The 20,157-nt window shown below is 36.2% G+C and overlaps 1 protein-coding gene across 1 annotated transcript in view; it reads right to left on the bottom strand.

The window, feature by feature from the left end:
- The window catches only part of LOC5567681 (galactosylgalactosylxylosylprotein 3-beta-glucuronosyltransferase P), a 185,077-nt gene extending 170,408 nt beyond the window's left edge, over positions 1–14,669 (bottom strand). Inside the window, exon 1 of the mRNA XM_021849266.1 lies at positions 13,647–14,669. The gene's annotated coding sequence lies outside the window, so the exon portion shown is untranslated. The remainder of the gene's footprint in view (positions 1–13,646) is intronic.
- Between the last annotated feature and the right edge of the window lie 5,488 nt (positions 14,670–20,157).

The raw sequence follows: 20,157 nt of genomic DNA, 5'->3' as shown, positions 1-20,157 counted from the left end.
GGCCAACCTTTTTGAGCTACAACAATTCACAAAATTTTAGGGGGCCCAGATAGATAGCCGTAGCCGTAAACGCGCAGCTATTCAGCAAGACCAAGCTGAGGGTCGTGGGTTCGAATCCCACCGGTCGAGGATCTTTTCGGATTGGAAATTTTCTCGACTTCCCAGGGCATAGAGTATCTTCGTATCTGCCACACAATATACACATGCAAAAATGGTCATTGGCATAGTAAGCTCTCAGTTAATAACTGTGGAAGTGCTCATAAGAACACTAAGCTGAGAAGCAAGCTCTGTCCCAGTGGGTACGTAACGCCAGAAAGAAGAAGAATCCACAAAATTTCAGTTTCCCCAGTGGGGATGATATGCCATGATGAAGAAAAAAACGGGACACTTTTGCAAATTATACAATCTACGGTGTAATGCATGTCCTTTGCAATAAATTATATCAGTACAGATCCGACGCGACAATAGCACACATTCTCTAAGATAGTTGGCAATGTTAAAAAGTTTATTCGCGTCACCCGTCGCGTCGCCGTGAGCTCGTTCTGTGCAATCTGACGCACTCACCGGTCGCTAGGACGTCATGAATAACATTGAAACGGTTGCGTTTTTCACCACTTGCACTTAGGGAGGCCAACTAACTGACTAAAACAAATCATACCGCCGTCACCACCCTCCTCCTGACTAATGTTGGCAGCTACAGCGATGACGCTTAAAGAATGACCGAGCGCCTGAAAGTGGCTTATGTTTCCTATCTCAGGTCCCTATGCATTTTTAAACTTCTGCCTTTTCAGTTTGTCTATTTCGCTGCCGCCTTCGCCATCCTAACAACAGTCAGGCGTTAAGTCAGAAGGGATCAAGTGCAAAACTTGGGAAAATGTTTATTATGTCATTAGATGTAGCTCCATTTGAATTTGATTGAAATGTGTGATATGTTACAAAATATGAAAGATACCTGTGTAGCGAATGTACTTTAGATGATCAATAAAATTGATCAAAGCATGTAGTCAGAGTGAACGAAATGCTTTGAAGCCGTATCCGCCCAGTTAATGGAAAAAAAAATCGAATAGATGTCATTTCTGCAATTCTTGTCGTATTGCCCTTTTACTCACAATACTCGATCCCAAACAATCAGAATTGTATAAAAAAGAATCATCTTTTGCGATAATAATATGTGCAAAATTTGACGTATAAGATGTTCCCAAAAGAACTCACACGCAGTGTTGATAGACTCACACTTATATTTCAATCAATACGCTCTCCCGTGAGAGCAAACTCATTAGAGATCTGCTTCGTAAATCTCACGCTTGAGATTTTGATGCAAAATCACTCAATCAACTCAAACCGTAAAAAATGATTCAGTCGCAAAACCCGTCGAAAACTCGTGAAACCCGAATGTTGATGTTTATGTTAGAAAGGATTACTATAATTTAACCAGACAACAAGAAATTATTGCCGTGTGTGAGTCAACTGTGGAAACACGAGACAATGAGTCAAAAGGTGAGCCAACTCATTCATGATTTTTTGACTGCTGAGTTGCGTGATTTACAATTCACGCATGAAAAATCTCAAACGTGAGTTATGAGAAATTGAGTTTTTCACAACACTGCTCACACGTTCATATGATGAAAAAATGCATACTATGCGAGTACATAGATTTAATTGCGCACTATTCCTGTATGCGATTAAATTTATGATAACAAAATAAATTTGACAGCTGCTACAGATTGATATTCGACTTTCCTTGTACAAATGAACCTTAAAAGTAACGTTTTTATGCGAGAAAACTCATCAATCAAACGATTTCTGCCACCATGTTGTGGGGGTTTGATGCAGCTAGTAAATCAACGACTTTTAACGTAAATTCTTATTCGACTTCTATTTGTCTGGGATGTCACTTGGTCCCCTCAGACTTATCGCCGACCAACTGACGTTGCTGGTGTCAGTGATGCACGTTAGAGTGCCACTTCTATTCTAATGCAAGGGCAAAGAGTTAGAATGGTAGCTATATCGCACATATGGGGTCGACCCACACACGATCAGCCAAATGGTGGTTGGTTGGCTGGCGGTTCGTTGTGATGTTTGGTGGCAACAACTAAGGTTCCGCGGCACCCGGCGCTCAACATTGGCATGGTTCATGTTCATGGGACAAGAGTTGCTATAGAGCACAGACATGGATGGAATTTTGTCAACCAGCTAGTCGGTTCAATGTGGATTCTACAACAGGGCATGGTTGTATTTGTGGACTGATGCGGTGAGTAACTTCACGGTTCTGTTTGGCCATGAAGGAGTGGAACATACTTACTTCAAAGGATTTACGGGTTTTGTTTTTGGTAATGGAACGGTACACTGTCACCTGGACGGGCAGCCACACGACCGATACAGAGCACGAAAAGGATGACTGCATTACCTAATTATTCCTTTAATGTCACAGAATAACTGTAATTTTATTTGTTTTGTTGGATAAGATCAGTGGAAGAGATAAGGATATTTCTGCTCGACAAACAAATTGGTTTTATGACATGCAAAATAACACGTTTAGGAATTCAATTACTTAACACGTTTTAGATTGAAATGTGCCCATTGAAAAAAAAAATCGATCTATGTATGTAATGAAATTTAAGTTCCAAAGTGATTCGATATTTTCTGCAACGAAACAGTTTCATAGCATGTAAAGTTACAGACAAAATATAAGACTACTTAAGAGTATAAATTATAATTAACTTTTTTGTGCATTTTTATTTATTTTCTGACCTTCACAGGTCTAGAACTAAATTATGTTTTAGTCATCGAAAATTGTATATTCGAGGGAAAAATGATAAGACCATCAAGTAATGCTCCGTCCTTACGTTATTGAAACATTTTTCATACAACGAGTATTACAGAGGGGGAGGAGAACGAAAATGTCTATTCCAGTGTTACAATAGAAATATTAGTAGTAGAACGCTAATGGCGCTGTTCTCACAAAACTGAATTAGTTTATTATCACCTTTAACTGTAACTTTTCTTTGTTTGTTCGATGCCATGTTGTAGTGGATGATTTTTGAATTTATTTGACCCTTTGAGGACCGATACTCAAGCTGTCAGCGCGTGGCAAACTAGATGTTGGTAACACGAACAGTAGCGACATTAGCATTCTTAGGCTAATGCTTCTACTAGTGTTACGTAATAAATGGGTGCTAGAAAAATTGACATTCAATCAAACAGTATATGTACTAGCAGCGTTGCCAACCTTCCAGATTTGTCTGGAATATTCCAGATTTTTGAGGCCCCATTTTACAAAAATCTGGAAGATTCAGATAGAATGTGTAAGGGATTTGTAAGGTTTTGTAAATAATTTGTAAGGTTCTTCATGTACGATCAAGGAGATCCTGACTTTTCCAGACAAATTTACAAAATCTTCCAGATTTTTGAAAAATTGACTTGGCATCCATGTGTATTAGGGTGGTTCAAACAATCGTTTTTGCTCTACACCGCCTATTCGGATGTGGATCAAATTCTGATATGAGGTCATATGGATGAAAACTGAGACTGCACGAGCCCTTCAATATTTTTTATGGGAACTACTAAGGGATACTGTTAGATATATTCGCCAGCTACAACTTTGCCGAAGGCCGTACTCAAATCGGAAACCTCAGTAATTAATTATTGATTTTTGTATGAGTTGAAAATCTTTCGGCTATAATAATTCGCGCCAAATGCAGCAATGTTGCCTGTTCCGAAGATAAATGAGCACTGTTGAAGAATTTCCATTTGAAAATAAATCAATAACTAATTACTGAAATCTTCAGCAAAGTTGTAGCTGATAAATTTATTTAACAGTATCAGCGTAGCTCTAACCCTCAAGAGCACATGGGCAAACACTATGACCGATTGAATGAATTACTTGCGTTTCCCATAGTAATTTCCATACAAACTTTGAAGGACTTGTGCAGTCTCAGTTTTCATCCAAATGAGCTCAGCAATTGTTGGGAAGACACTTAGATTTTGATCTGGAACCGAAGGAACGTTTGGGATCAAAAACGAATTTTTGAACCACCCATATGTGTACCTACATAGATTTAACTTTGAAGTAGCACCTTTCTATAGATTTGTAAACAAAAATGAAACTACTAACATGATGTGATTTGAGCTTTTTTCTAATTGATCATGAGCTGTCAACGAATGAAAGTGAATCAACACTGAGTAGACAAGAATGTTATAGTTCATGCTGGCGGACGGGTCCGCTTTCCGTTGCCGTTCCGCTATCATTGCGTTTGGGCCTTTACACAATATCACTAACGAGGATGGCGCTGAACGACATTTTATTAAAAATAGCCAAACAATCGATTTTAACCATTTTTTCGGACAAATTATTTAGGCATATTTGATGACAATATATTTTAACCAAATATTTGCGCGAAAAAATTCTCGGAGTCTATTTTTTGGTTGATTTTCTGAAGTGCTTTACAGCGACATCCACGTCCCTGATAGAGTGTAAAATAGTGTAAAAATACCTCAATGAACAACTCTGCAGAAGAAAGCTTTTTGCTGTGACGCCCGTATCAAAAGATAAAACTGATTTAGATCAGTTTTAGCCTATCTAGATCTAATCCGAAGGAGTCAAAATGTAGTCCAAGTAATTCAAAATATTGGTGTTTTCAATAACCAAAACCTGTAGGATGCATATCCAGAGAACTACAGGTCGACAAAAAAGCGATCTGCCCCAGTATGCATTTGTGACATTTTCTTTCACCACTGGACTATCGCAGAAGTTTTAACAAGTGCGTAATCGCCAATAAAAGTGTGCAATGGCATCAAATCGGAAAGGTGTCTTCGGGGGATTTATTCTTTGTAGATCAGAGAATAAGTGCTCTGAAGACACCAACGTGATTCGATGCAATCCCCCACTTATATTCACACTTTCACACTTATGAGGCCGCACTTCGCAGTGCAGTGGTGAAAGAAATACTCACTACAATAACACCCATCTACAAATCCAGGTTTTTACGAGCGCTAATGTCTGCCGCAAACAGGCTCGCTTTCCGATAGGGATCAGTCGATATGACGTTTGGCTTGGGTCATCTCAATTCTCAATATAAAACGACCCAAGCCAAACTTGAAATCGACTGTTCACTACCAGAAAGTGAGCGTGTTTGCGGCAGCCATTAGCGCTTTTAGAAAGCTGGATTGTAAAACATGTACTTTATCAATACTTTACTAAGTTGCTGAATCGTGAGATTGTTTCGAATGCAATAAGGGTGCAGAATCACTTGGGCACTTCCATGATCCAATTTGGTGTGGGAGGTTTTGCAGTGCTTTTCATAGAAACGATTTTTGATATAGAAAAAGTCCTTAGAAATGGATTAAAAACTGGGAAAATTATGTAAAATATACAGGGAAAACCGGAAAAAAGCGGGAAGTTCAAAATCGAAATATGGTGGCAACCATGATACATTCGAAAACATGAATTTCCGTAACAAGAATAATATGTTCGGCCTTGTATTGCATGTCGCCTTTTAATGGAAACCGTGAAAGTGACAATAGGTCAAGCCTTCAGTCAACCAACGTTTTACTTCATACCACCCAGCCAGCAACGAAAAATAGTATAAAGTAAAATATAAAAAAGGAATCCTGAATGCAAGACCAGCAAAACAAATTCTTTTCATAAACTTTTGCGCGACCCATTAACTTCGAGTTCGAACAGAGTAGCAAATTATGAAAGCCGGATGAATTACCTAGGTACATTTTTACTATGCCCACCGTTCTTAACAGCTACCGAGCTAGAGTAGCTATGTGTATCGACTAAAACTACTTCATTGCATTTGAAGCCCATGCCCGTTCGTTGCAGCATTCCCTAATAAAGCGGGCCACAAATAGACAAATCAAAATAAATAACTTTACCTTTGACACGACAGCTTTATTTATATATGGGTTTTAATGTCTGTTCAGTTCATATCATGTCTGTGTATATTTATATCTATAAAGGAAGATTTACTGAACACAGAAACGATGGTCAGCTCAAAGCTCTCAAAAATTATTCTTTTGACAAAGTCATCCAACAGAGTTATTTTAAATGCCATTGAAAGTACTTTATATTGAACGATTGTTTACAGAATTTGCTGTTGGAAACTTGTCTGAAACTTGGTACAAAATAAAGGCAAGTGGATTGTATATTAGTTTGATAAATTTATCTATCATACAAAATAACGAAGTAAACTACAAGCATTGGATTAGTGAAGCATGCAACATTTAAAAATCAAACTTTGAAGAGAAATTCTTAAAACAAAAAAATATATTAATGTTATCCCGGATTGCGGTACCCTGATCAAAATATAGTGTATTAAATAATTTTTAATTATTAGTGGAGCCCAGACAGCCGTATCGATAAATGCGCAGTTATTCAGTAAGATCAAGCTGAGGGTCATGGGTTCGAATCTCACCGGTCGATGATCTTTTCGTAAAAGAAATTGTCTCGACTTTCCAGGGCATAGAGTATCTTAGTACCTGCCACACGATATACACACACATAAATGGTCAATCGACAAAGAAAGCTCTCAGTTAATAAACAGGCTCTGTCTCAGTTGGGACGTAACATAGAAGAAGAATAATTAATAGTGGAACTTCAAGGAACAACACTATTTTTCCGTTTTCCAACCTTGACATTCGAGCCTTCGCCGCTGAAACGGAATCAAGTCATCTGCCAAAAGAGACGCCCACTTCATTTCCAGCTTTCTGCTGGCAACATCAACGTCACTTCAGCGATTTTTCATGTGATATTCTCCAATTTCGCTCTATTCATTGCTTTCATCTTACATCTAGATTCTAGGTAATGGCAGGAGGAAATTTATGATATCCGCCCCGGGTCAGTTTCTCTGGATAGACAGAGATCCAATAGCTAATGGTACGGTTCGTTCGGTCAACGTGAAAACTCCATATCCGTCTACCCTTAGTGGCTTTCGGCCTCGTTTTTCTGCGTTCAGCTACTGCCACAGGGCAGCACTGGTGACGTGAATAATTTCATTAATAAAGCAACGACTGGATTGGTGCAGAGTTGGTGTGGGTGTTTTGATTCTTACTTTTGATCTAAACCTAATTAATCGATTAGCAAACAAGGAGGAAGGAATTGGATTAAATCGGTACTACGGCATACACAGAGATTGTATTCTGAGAAAATTGAGAAAATCTCTCACTTATCGCTCCCTGTAACATCATGATTTGCAGTTCACCATGAGAACCTGTTTATCGTATACTGCTACAGCTCTAATTAGATCCATTTAAACAAGCTCCAAACCTGAAGGAAAACTATTGCCATCGTGTGTTCGGGGATTGTTTATTGTGTTAGCACCTAAACACCTACCCCCAATGGCAAACAAGCAAGAAAAATGGAATTTATCATCGCTCTCTCTTTGGGGCTGTCGTTCGCTGCTGCTATTAATCAAGCTTGTTGCAACTTGCAAACCATTGCCGATCATGGACCGATAGATATGGGATGTTTTTCTTCGCTTGCTTTGATCGTGCTTCTAAATCAAATGAGAAAGAACTCTGTAATGCCTGGGCTGGGCATACAGTATTAACGTGAAAGCCATCAAAATCGTTCTTCTCTGACGTTACATTCCAACTAGTATACAACCTATCTCTCAGCCTAGTATTCTATGAATACTTCCACACTTTTAACATAGATCTTTCTTTATCAATAGACCAATTTTGATTTGATCGACATTAGAAGAAAACAAAGAACGAATCTTAGAAATTTAGACAATTATGTCATTCGAAGCAGTTTTTTAGCTCCATTGAATTTTATCAGAATCGATTTAATGTTTCAAACTGTAATAGATACGTAACAAGTATCAACAAGCAAAGTGTGTGATGGTTCGGATCAGCATGCCAAGTCCGACTTAACGCACAATTGATTTTTGGAATAACGGTTACTTAGCCTCACAGCCTTCGCATCATTTTTGCAATAAAAAAAACTAAATCGTGAGAAGGCCTTTCACCTGACCCACTTGAATCTATGACATTTAATCGAATGACGTTTGGTCAAATAACGTTTATTCGAAAGTACATTTGGTCGAAAGGACAGTTCGTTGATTGGACATTTGGTCGAAATGAATTTAATTTCTTTAAGTAGCATATGATATTTGGTTGACAAGGTGATAACTATTGTCACCAAAGTCGACTAGTCTCACCTCACGCGATACACAGGATAAATACAATTATCTTATTTGATTATTTGAGATCGACTCCGTTATCAAAGCCACATGTTTGACCACTGGAAGTCACAATTACAACAATGGACCAATGCACGCGTTCATTCGTTGACATTTGAGCGGTGTCGTGTTATTTATGTGACCATAGAAACAAGTGCTAAAATTGTCTCCACAGATCTACAAATTTGTTCGATTCTGATAGCACAACATTCCAAATTATCTAAGCCCCTGCCGGAAAGCGAAATACTATGTGATATTGTTCCAAATAATAGCAGTGAAATTCTCGCTTGACATCGAATTCTTATTTTTTTCCATTTACAATTTCAACAACCTCTACGTAATCAACAAACATACACCCAAACCTAAAACGATAAAACATTTTTTAGAAAAATCATTTTAAAATGAAAAACCGCTAATTTGCAAAATTTTACATATTTTCTCACTTCCCCACAGGGGCTCACAAAATCTTGACACTTTACAATTACAAAATAGAACATATTTGAAGTCCTGTGAAAAAAAATAGCTCGATTTCTTAAAACGGAACAGAACTATAGTATGACAAAGTAGAGCATTTTGTATGAGCTGCTTTCATTCAGTACAGTGTACATTGCACAGGACAGATTAACTTAAACAAGGACAATTTATCATTGAAAGAATTATGAAAGAAGGCGTTATCATATATTACTCCAGAAAATATTCAATTTGACTCTTCTTCTACCAAGGGGGTGAGAACTTACGCCAACTACCAAGGGCTCAAAAAAAGTTGAAAGTGCTACTTTGAACATGCCTGTCGTTTTCAAAGAAATTTTCAGCAATGGAACCGGACACTATTCAAGATTGATATTAATTTATGCATTTTGTATTCACCCAAAGTTATTAGGCCAAAGGCACTTCCTAGTTTTTTGAAAAACGCATTTTTTCCTCAAATTTAACAATAAAACAAAATTTAAAGCGATGACATATAGTTTTTTCGACGTTAAATTGATTGTGAAAATCAAGTAAACATTTTTTAGTAAAATAATGAATTTTCGATAATACTCAAAATTTATTCCTGAGCTTTTTGTCTGTAAATCAAAACTGGAGACACTTGTATGTAGTTTCTCGAATTAGATCTACTTGTAGAAATCAAGTGAATGTGTTTGAGTAGAAAAAAATTAACTACACTCAAAATTAGTTTTGAACTAGAAAACAACACATAAAACTTATGTCCTGATTTTGTTTGTCTGTAATAAAAAAAACTCATGGCCTTAACGTGAGTTTTTTTCGGCAAGCAACATCTCTTAGCAGTAACGTGAACATGTTTGAGCAGAAATTGAAATTTTTGATTGCATCCAAAATTTTCTTCAACGTTGATTTCTTCTTTCTGCCGTTACGTCCCCACTGGAACAGAGCCTGCTTCTCAGCTTAGTGTTCTTATGAGCACTTCCACAGTTATTAACTGAGAGCTTACTATGCCAATGACTATTTTTTGCATATGTATATCGTGTGGCAGGTACGAAGATACTCTATGCCCTGGGAAGTCGAGAAAATTTCCAACCCGAAAAGATCCTCGATCGGTGGGATTCGAACCCACGACCCTCAGCTTGGTCATGCTGAATAGCTGCGCGTTTACCGCTACGGCTATCTGGGCCTAACGTTGATTTATAAACGATCTAGCTCTGGGAATACGTTATCGTGTAGATTTTTAGGTAAAATTTTGAAGTGCAATCAAAAATTTATTTTTCTACTCAAATATATTTCATTAACTTCTACAAGCAAAATCATTACGGAAAAACTACACGTTATCGCCTAAACTTTTGATTTACAGACGAAAATAAAAGCTAAGGAAAACCCGTTTTTGTATTGTTGGGTGTTATAAATTTTGTGTGTAATTGGATATTATTTTTTTTTTAATAAAACATGTTCACTTGACATTCACAATCAATTAAACCTCGAAAAACTTAAATGTCATCACATTTAATTTTAAGTTACAGGCAAACGGGTCCAAAAACAAGGGTTTTTCGTAATATTTATGTTAATTTTTTTAATGTGATCAAAAATTTCAATTTCTGCTGAAAAATGTTCAGTTGACTTCTACAACTAAATTCAATCCGAAAAATCTACATGTCATAGCCTTGAGTTTATATTTACAGACGAACAAACTCGGGAAATAAGTTGTTTATGTTGTTTTGTAGGTTAAAACAATGTTGAGTGTAGTCAAAAAAATTATCTTTCTACTCTACAATTTTCACTTGACCTCTGCTGCAAGTAAATTCGTGTCGAAAAAACTACATGTCAGGATTCGTTTCGAAAAAACTACATGTCATAGCCTTCAATCATAGTTTACAGGCAAAAAGCTCATGAAATACGTGTTCCATGTTATTTCTGGGTAAAATAAATTTTGAGTGTTATCGGAAATTCAATTTTTACTCAAACATCTTCACTTGACTTTTACAATCACTTCAATGTCGAAAAACTATATGTCATCGCTTTAAATTTTGAGTTACAGGCAAACGGATCCAAAAAATTGGGTTTTTCGTAATATTTTGGGTAAAATAAATTTTAAGTGTAATCAAACATTTAAATTCAAAAATGTTCACTTGACTTATAAAAGTAAAATCAGGCCTTAAAACTGCATCTCAGAACCTTGAGTTTTAATTTACAGACGAACAAAAAAAATGTGTTTATGTTGTTTTGTAGGTATAAATAAAGGTTTGACCACACTCAAGGTCAAACATTTATTTTTCTACTCTACAAAATTCACTTGACCTTTGCAAGTAACTTCGTGTCAAAAAAACTACATGTAAACTATAGCCTTCAATTTTGATTTACAGACAAGATGCTCATGAAATACGTTTTTTGTGTGGTGTTCTGGGCAAAATAAATTTTGAGTGTTATAGGAATTTTTTTTAACAAAACATGTTCACTTGACTTTTACAATCAATTTCATGTTGAAAAAACTGTATGTCATCGCTTTGAATTTTGAGTTACAGGCAAACGGGTCCAAAAAATAAGGTTTTTCGTAATGTTAATGAAATTTTATGTGTTATCACAAATTTCAATTCAAACATGTTCACTACACTCAATCAAGCAAATTAATGTCGAAAAAACTAGATGTCATCGCTTTGAATTTTGCTTTATTATTATTTTTTTTTAAATGTAATTTTCAATAAACTAGGAAGTGCTTTTTGCTTAATTACTTTGGGTAGACGCATCTATTTTAAAAACCCAAAGATGAATATCAATCTTGAATAGTGCCCGGTTCCATTGCTGAAAATTGTTTGAGAATTGCTTCGAAAACTAAAAAGATATGCATGGTCAAAGTTGCACTTCCGACTCTCTGAGGGGGGTTGGAAGTACAGGTGTTAAAGACAAAAGTCGAAGGAAACATTTATGTTTCAAAGAATACTCTTGATGAACGTGTTATAAGCTGTAATGGCAATAATTATGAGAAAAGTATCTTTAGAAAGAACAGCCTATGATCGAAAAAAGGAAATCACTCATCAAAATGTAAACAAGTGTTATATATATAAAAGTTGAAAATGGCTTAAAGAAGGTAATATTATCAATTGAAATATGAGCGAAATTTTTCCAATAATTATAACATTAGCAAAACTCGAAAGAATAGACTATGTTTAAAAGAAGGAGAAAAAATCTGATAGAATCAATTTAAGCACCCCGTTGGTAACATAAAAATGAATCAGCTCTGTGCCAAAACTGAGATGTGCGAAATTCACAATTTTGCATTCAATTAAGAAGTCATTTTGTTTTTCTTTGAGTGCTCTAAATACCGACAAACACGGCGTTCGATACCATAATGAACAAATTAAATAGCTGATCAGTCAGTTTCCGAGCACTAACACTGAAAGTTGCCATTCGATAAAGATCAGCAGTTATATATAAAGTATGATGACATTTTGAAATAATAATAAATTCTCAAACATTGTTGAATTTAAATTTAGTCTAATATTTAAACGATGATAATATTTACGAAACCTCTTTTCAAAGAATGATGATATTTTGATAAAATAAAAAAAAATCAACAGAGCATTGTGTTGAGCAACGTTGAGCAATAAAAAGACACAGTTATGTTGCTACAAATTTGCTACTAACTGCTACAAATTTGGGTGATAAAACTGAGCTTCCAATCCAAAAATTACTGAAGAATAAGAACATTTTCAAGAATAACTTATCCTAAATAGACACAACCAGATATACTAACCATGTTGTAAAACGTGGGTAATATCTGTTATGTACCTAGATATGTTCGTTATCGATTATCAATGAAAATTATGTAAGCCCAAAATAAACTTAAGACCATCTATTGTGCGAAAAATCTAGTTCGGTTTTAAATCTGTTGAACTTAACGATTTACGATCAACTATTACTGAATAATCTTTCGACGAAATATTCATGTCATTCGACCAAACGTCATTTCGACCAAATGTTCCTTCGACCAAATCTCGCGTTCAGTATCATAAAAGCATAACTGCAATGATCGATTTCTCTCCATCGATTTTCTCTTCAGCTTATAACTTGGCCGGGCGACTATTTTCAACTGCTATTTTTGGTTCAGTAGAAAGTACTCATCGTCCTTCGTCATAGTACATCGTAAAATGTTACGGAAATCTGATGAATTTTGTGTACTGATTCAAAGAGAAAATCGATGAAGAGAAATCGATCATTGCAGATACGCCTGTATGATACTAAACGCGAGAAATGTACTTTTGGCCAAATGTCATTTGGCCAAACGTTATTCGACGTGCGACATTCATGAGATTCAAACAAATTATTTCAGGAAATTCCTAAAGTGAAAAAAACCAAGGAGTCAACACAACAAAACAAAATAAACGTCTCAAGGCTATTTCAGGTAATTGTTGTGAAGCATACTCAAAGTTTATTTTAAAGAGATACGTATTAAAATGCTTAATTTCCAGTACCTGTGCCACTTGCCTAATAATAATATTTTAGCTCATTCGAGAGTCTTTTATGGCAAATAACTAGTTATTTTCTAATCAATTCGTTTTTTTTAATAAAGCAAACAATTAGCATCGTTTTGCAATGAATATCAAACATATTAATCATATTTTACGTTTATTTCGAGAATCCCCGATTTTTTGTGACGTCAGCATTTAAATATCGCGATAAGAAAAATCCTGAAAATTCGAAAATCTCTGGATTCATTGTCCCGGGATGTTCGGGACTAGTTTATCGGGATTGGAACATACGACACTCAGCTTGGTCACGTTTACCAATACGGCTATTTGGGTTTCATACCAAGGGAAATCAATTTTCAACCCGAAAATTTAACGGACCGTGATTCTAACTTAGAAGTCTTCAGCATGATCGTAGATTATAACTGTTCGTTTATCAACAGAGCTAATATGGGTAAAATAAAATAGGAAATTACTCCAAAAATAAAACACATAACATAAAAGGCCGGAAATATTTGTTAAAAGAAAATAACAAAGTTCAATGTACCGTTTATGAATCCTCCGCAGACGGCTTCGATATACACCTGTGCTGTGTGATAATGATCCAGCTAAAACTACAAACCCAGCAATGTCCTCACAGACACACCTTCCCGAGGAGACAGTACCTGTCGCAACAACCGTTGTCTGCTCCGCACCGAGCAGTGAATCCTTGTACCGTGTCGGAAAACTCACACAAAAGCCGCACACTTCCACGGTAAATAAAACAAGACCAACACGTTTTCCGCTCTCAAACAACCATGCTAAAACAATTTTTCCCGAGAACGATTTTTCCTCGTTTGCCGTAGATCTGTAGCTCTCACTTCTATTTTCTCACTGGTTGGTCGGATTTTTTCCAATCAATTTCCACCAGAACCACTTTTTCGATGTTGGCTGAATTCCATTTGTTCTAGATTTTCCTCCAGGATCTCAACAATGCCAACAGCGGAAATCGCATCGTTCGCTTCGGCGGCGTAATCGATAAACTTAATTTTAGCTCGTTTATTTTCACACAACGCTCTGCTTGCCAATCCACCTCGGTACACAATAGTGCTCACAATAAGTGCTGTGTTTTGAAAACTCTTAGCCTTGTTCGCCTCACGATGCACTCTCCCCAAACGAGAATCTAGGCATCTACTCGAAGGACGTTTGCAGTTTAAATTCGGGGAACATTTACAGTGATACACACTTTTTATCCCTACACTTGCTTCGTTTATGTTCAAACAAACAATGCCACAGCTCAAATATACAAATTAGATTCCAAAGAAAAACCACACAAATCCATCACACTGTTCACCGGAAGTCAAGTATCCCTAAGGCGCTGTGACCATAACTCACAGAGACCAGCCTTTTTCACGTTCACGGCGGAATATCCTGCACGCTTGCACGTCCAGATACGATCGAAGCTGCGAACCAACTGATATGCGGCGTGCTCTCCGTGCTTCGCTCATACTCTTCGTGAACGGCGCGCTGTGGTTATAAATATGTAGGACTGACACTGTAGACGACACACAGTCTGGCTGTTGTTGGTAAGTGAGTACTCCTATGCTGGTATCGAAATCGGTGTGAAGTTAAGTGCACTGGGGGATATGGAATAGATGCGTAGGTGGTGGTGAGTTCTGTTGTAAGTGGTGGCGTTGCGAGTGATATCGGCGAGTTGGCAAGGCAGGCAACTCAAAAAGCGTCGTTCAAACCATGACAGTGTAGGCAAATTCTATGCTTCAAAATTTGTTTGTTGGAGACGATGTAATTGGAAAATTGGTCGACTTATTTGTAGCGTTTGCAAAAATTGTTCTATGGAATAATGTTAGTTCTGAATTAAATACGAGCAAAGCTATAGTATGCAGTTCGCCAAGTTGAACCCTGCATTTAGGAGGCACCAAATCAAAATGTGTGATGACCTATGAATCAACTTATAAAAGAGAAATATTTGATGCGAAATTACTGAGTTTAAAAAAAAAATGTGATAGTAATGAAGAAATGAGCAACTCCAGAACCTTTAGAGTATGCGACCTTGCTGAGAGGAATTCGTGGAATTCTTCACAAACATGCGCTGGAATGTTTTTCAAGGCAGTCCCGGTTTTCAAAAAATCGTAATGAATCCAATGAAGCATTTCAGAATAAAAAGGCTCAAAGAGCCGTGTCGTTAAACGCTTAATTTTTGAACAAGACCAAGCTAAGTTCGAAGTGTGGATCCCGCTAGTCGATATTTTTTCATAGTTTTTTTATATTTATGAGAATAATCTATCTATATAAATAAAAATGGATTGGTGTTTGTATGTCACGAAATGGTTTGAGAACGGGTCAACCGATATGCACAATTCTTTCACTTCTGTCTTCTTTAAGGGTTCTGACGTGTTCGGGTCAAGGAAAAAAATACAAAGGTTTTTGGAAAATTTGGTAGAGCGGGAAAAAAATGAATACAGGTATGTTCCGTTTTTATCACGTTCCGATTTCGTCAACAAATTATTCCGTTTTTATCACCACACAAAAATTGAATTTTTGAAATTTTCAAAGTGTTTCGAATATCAACTAAATTCTTATTTTGAAGCAACTGAAATGCTTTTTAATTACCTCTGAGTTGAATTTTCGACATTTTGTTAATATTGAGCATCTAAGATACATGGTAGATAGTGGTAGATACATGGTAGATGTCAAGTCATATACGATTCAATGAGGTTTGACTCCTTCTTTAGAGTCTTCAAACGTAGCATGTTCTGTTGGACAAGATTGGCCCATCCTTCAACAATCGAGAGTTGCTCTGGCCACGTCCTAGCAACAACTGGAATGTGTGATTAGTTGAATACGTACTTAAGAGAGTTGCAGAGACCTCTCCTTTTTCTTATATAATTTGGCTTAAAAGAATTTTCCATGTAAATTCGATAGACATATATACCCCCCCTCCCCCTATGGTATAAATTTGTGTATGAAAATATAAAATAATTTATATGGCCCTTAAGACATCTCAAATCCCCCTGCCTCTCCTCATAACCGCTTACATGATTAATGGACGATCCCATACATGTTCAGCTCTTTTTGATAAGGGATGCACTTGGGAATCTCTAGAATGTTTGGGCAATGGCAAGAGGTATGATCGAGTTTATTTTATTCTTTATAAGACTGTCGACCTTGTCATGTTTTGGACATTACCTTCTATCTCTTAAACTCGAAAGCATTGCACAAATCATAGCAAACAGCAATTGATTAGATCATGTTCCAAAGGGTAGGGGAAAAGGTCCAGAAAAACTAAGCAGTCTGTAGAAGATGTTGTTGCCAGAACGGCCTGATAGACTTACATGATTATTTCACTATTGCATTAGTCAAGTGTTCTGATATGTTTGAGTGAAGGAAACAATTTTGAAAATTATCTGCAATAATTGTGTTGGTTTTCCATTGACAGTTGGTGACAGGTTTCCTTGAATTTTGGGAGCTCGCAATCTAAGCCAGCTGTCTCCTCTCTCTCAGTTATTCGATATCATTTTTACTCAACAAAAAACTAAGGTACAGTGGGGTAAGTGGATACAGAAAAAACAATGGTCAACTTAATTCTTATTTTCAGCTAACTTGAATAATGTAATTCTAACTTTTTTCTGTGGGTAACAAATGAGGAACTAATATACTTCAAATCGTTATTTGTTTCGATTTTTCTGATTGTTATGTATTGAGTATGAGGGACTTGAAAATTTGCCTCAAATGATCCACTTAAACCACCATGGTGGGGTAAGTGGATCATCTATACAAAAAACTCTATTCTCAAAACAAATGTGTTGTAATCATGTATAGTAAGAATGATATTACTGTCATTGTTGTTATAAGTACTATGTTATATATTTTAATAGCTTTAAAATTAAAAAAATCTTCATTTTATCAGAATAATATGAAAAATATTTGTACATTAGTATACACTTATTTGAACAAAAACAAACATTGTAACTAGAATATTTTGGAGAAAATTCATCCATTTTTTTTACACTTGAGTTATACAGAAGAATTCAGGATTATTCCTAACGATGTTTTCGAAAGACCATCCCATTAAAAAGTGCGTGTAAGTGTACCATGACCAATATATCTGTATTAATTGACATTTAGTTTTTTTTCATTGTGATTCATACAATTAGAACTGAAATGTTCACCATGTGTTGAAAAAACTAATAGTATTCGATTTTAGGCAGAGATACAATGGATTTTTTATCGACAGAAATCAACTTTAAAATGAATTGATTTTTGCAGTCAACAAGTTTGCTTGTGTCAGTGCACATGTATTATCAGTTTTACAGTAGTATCAGTGCGTACATGAGAATATAACCTAAAATGAAGCAAAGGTGTGAAAACATTCGAAATATTCAAGTGTTTATGCTTATTATGGACAAATGATCCACTTACCCCACTGCTACACTTCCGGTACCTTATAACTTAAGTTAGTTTATTGCCAGTCTATTTGTGATCTAACGTAAAGTCCCAAACGCAATGATAGCGGAACGGCAACGGAAAGCGGAACTGGTTCACCAGCATGAATCACACCATCCTGACTGAGCTGTCAACAAACGAAAGTTGGTTCTGGGTCGACAAGCATGCTACAGTTCATGCTGGCGAACCGGTTCCGCTTTCCGTTGCCGTTTCGCTATCATTGCGTTTGGACCTTAAAGCTAAAAGGCGATGGTGGTGCAATTCTAGATTGGCGATTAGTACATCCTTGTCGAAGTTAATAGTAATAACTTTAGAAGAAAGATCACCCCAATCATTTAACTGCTAAATTTGGCAAGCACAGGAAACCATAAAGGCCCAAACGCAATGACAGCGGAACCGGTTCGCCAGCATTGCGTTTGGTCCTTTCTCAGTTGGGATGTAATGCCATAAAGAAGAAGAAGAAGAAGAAGGATGAGGATGAACAGTAGAAAAAGAAGTTATTTCTTGTTTAATCTTTCTTTAAAAAAAATGATCAGCTTGCCCCACTTCCTTGTGATTATTTTTACAAATATGACGTACCTTGTGATGCAAAGGGCATTTATGTGATTATCGTTTTAATATTCTTATATAACATTTATTGAAATTCTTACTAAGAAGACTAAAACTTTTAATGATTTATTACAAGATCATATTGATTGATAGGAGTATGCAATCAACTTCCATAAAGAACTTATAATAATGAACCATCTAAATGCTCCTCACAGCTCCTAAACATCAATACTTTGCATGAAAATATGTATTATCCTGACAAAACTGCAATTTTCATTTCAAATTTGTAAAATATTTTGTCTAAGAAAATTATTCCGTTTTTGTCACGGTTCCGTTTTTGTCAACTGAAAATCGCCGATCGTGTTGATAAAAACGGAACATGCCTGTATACCATTTTGTATGGGGTTTTTATGACACTTTTCAACAGCCTACTTGATGGCAAGACGAAGTTTGACGGGACCACTAGTTATTTTATATAAACCCATGCATAGTTCTAAGTCAGGTACCATAGTCCACTAGCCTGGGACACAATTATAAGAAAAATTTAGATTCTCGCTCCAGCCCTATAACAACTGTGCAAAAGTTTAGCTCAATAGGTGAAACTATATTTACGAGCCAGCCGTTCAAGGTTTGTATGGGATTTACTATGGGAAAATTTACTTTTGCGAATAAAAATAGCCAGAGGTTGCCCATTATCCTCTATAAAAATTCTGAACACAGATCTAGATAGGGTATCTCTTCGATGAACAACATTGTCGAAGACCTCAAAGCAATCCGATGCTTGTGAACAAAGTTATTAAGCATAAACTATTCGGAAATTTTGACCAATTTTGTTTTTTATCATTATTGTTATTCCTTTACGTGTTAATCAACGTCGCCTTCCTAAATATTTTTCATCGAATGAATCACAAGTGTCGGATTGTTTCGCGATCTTTGGCAATTTTATTCATCGTAGAAATGCCTATCGAAGTCTATGTTCAGAATTAAAGAAGAATTCACCTAACCTATCAACCCCACCTTGGGACGAATTCACATAATCACCCTAATTCGTGTTTATGGCGGATCCAACTTACGATCGAATCCTAATCGTTCGAATCCAAGCCACACATGGTTTTGCTGGCGTAAACGGGAATGCAAACGGATTGCGATCGAAATAGTATTCGAACGTAAATAAGGATAGGGATGAATTTGTGACCAATTTACGTTACTAACTCTTCGTTACTCTGTGTTCTGGGGTCATTATGACCCAAGAGCACTTTGAAGGGCTGTAACGCGTTTATGCGATTTTTTTAAGTTGCGCAAATTGATTCCAAATTCAAATCGCCAAAAATTCACGAAATTTGAAAGGATTTTTTTGGGCAATGATTTATTTTTATTTGTAAATTTATGATTTTTGGTTTTTGATTTTTATAATTTTTATTCTTAAACATCCCTATTCTTTTTCATTTTTTCTTGAACCCTCTCCTGATTATTGATTTTTGGCGATAATTAAAATTCAAGTTTTACGCTACTATTGAAAACATTATTTTTTTTTTCTGGGGTATATTTAATTTTTCGTGTAACTAACGGAAAAAACAGGTTTGAAATGCATTACCGTTAGGATCCTTTCGTTCGTCACTACCGAATCAAATCGAGCTCATATGTGGTTTCACCATAATCTGAAAATACGCCCATAAAATTATGTCTATCATATAATCTGAAAATACGTAAATATGATTGGTTTGATTCATTCAATTTGTGTATAATTATCATAGAGAGAGAGAGCGAGAGAGAGAGAGAGAGAGAGAGAGAGAAAAATGATATTATTATTATTTCCAATCGTTGTAACAGAGTCTCTTGGTAAAGCTTTCAGATTGGTAAAGGGCTATGGATTACACATCTAATGGTGTCAAAATTACGTCAATAACAGGCACTTGATCTACATCTTTGTAGATTGAGATTACATATTCGGTTTTGGCAACACAAAAAATGAAACTTCCCCTCTATGTGGCAAAACGCGTACCTATTCAAACATGAGCCGTGTAGTCTCAGATGCAAAGAACTTTTTTGGGGAAAATGCCTGCAAC

The sequence above is a fragment of the Aedes aegypti genome, chromosome 3, assembly GCF_002204515.2.
Source record: "Aedes aegypti strain LVP_AGWG chromosome 3, AaegL5.0 Primary Assembly, whole genome shotgun sequence".
In the NCBI taxonomy this organism is placed as follows: domain Eukaryota; kingdom Metazoa; phylum Arthropoda; class Insecta; order Diptera; family Culicidae; genus Aedes; species Aedes aegypti.
Note: the sequence above shows the minus strand (reverse complement) of the source record. Positions and strands in the feature narration are given on the sequence as shown.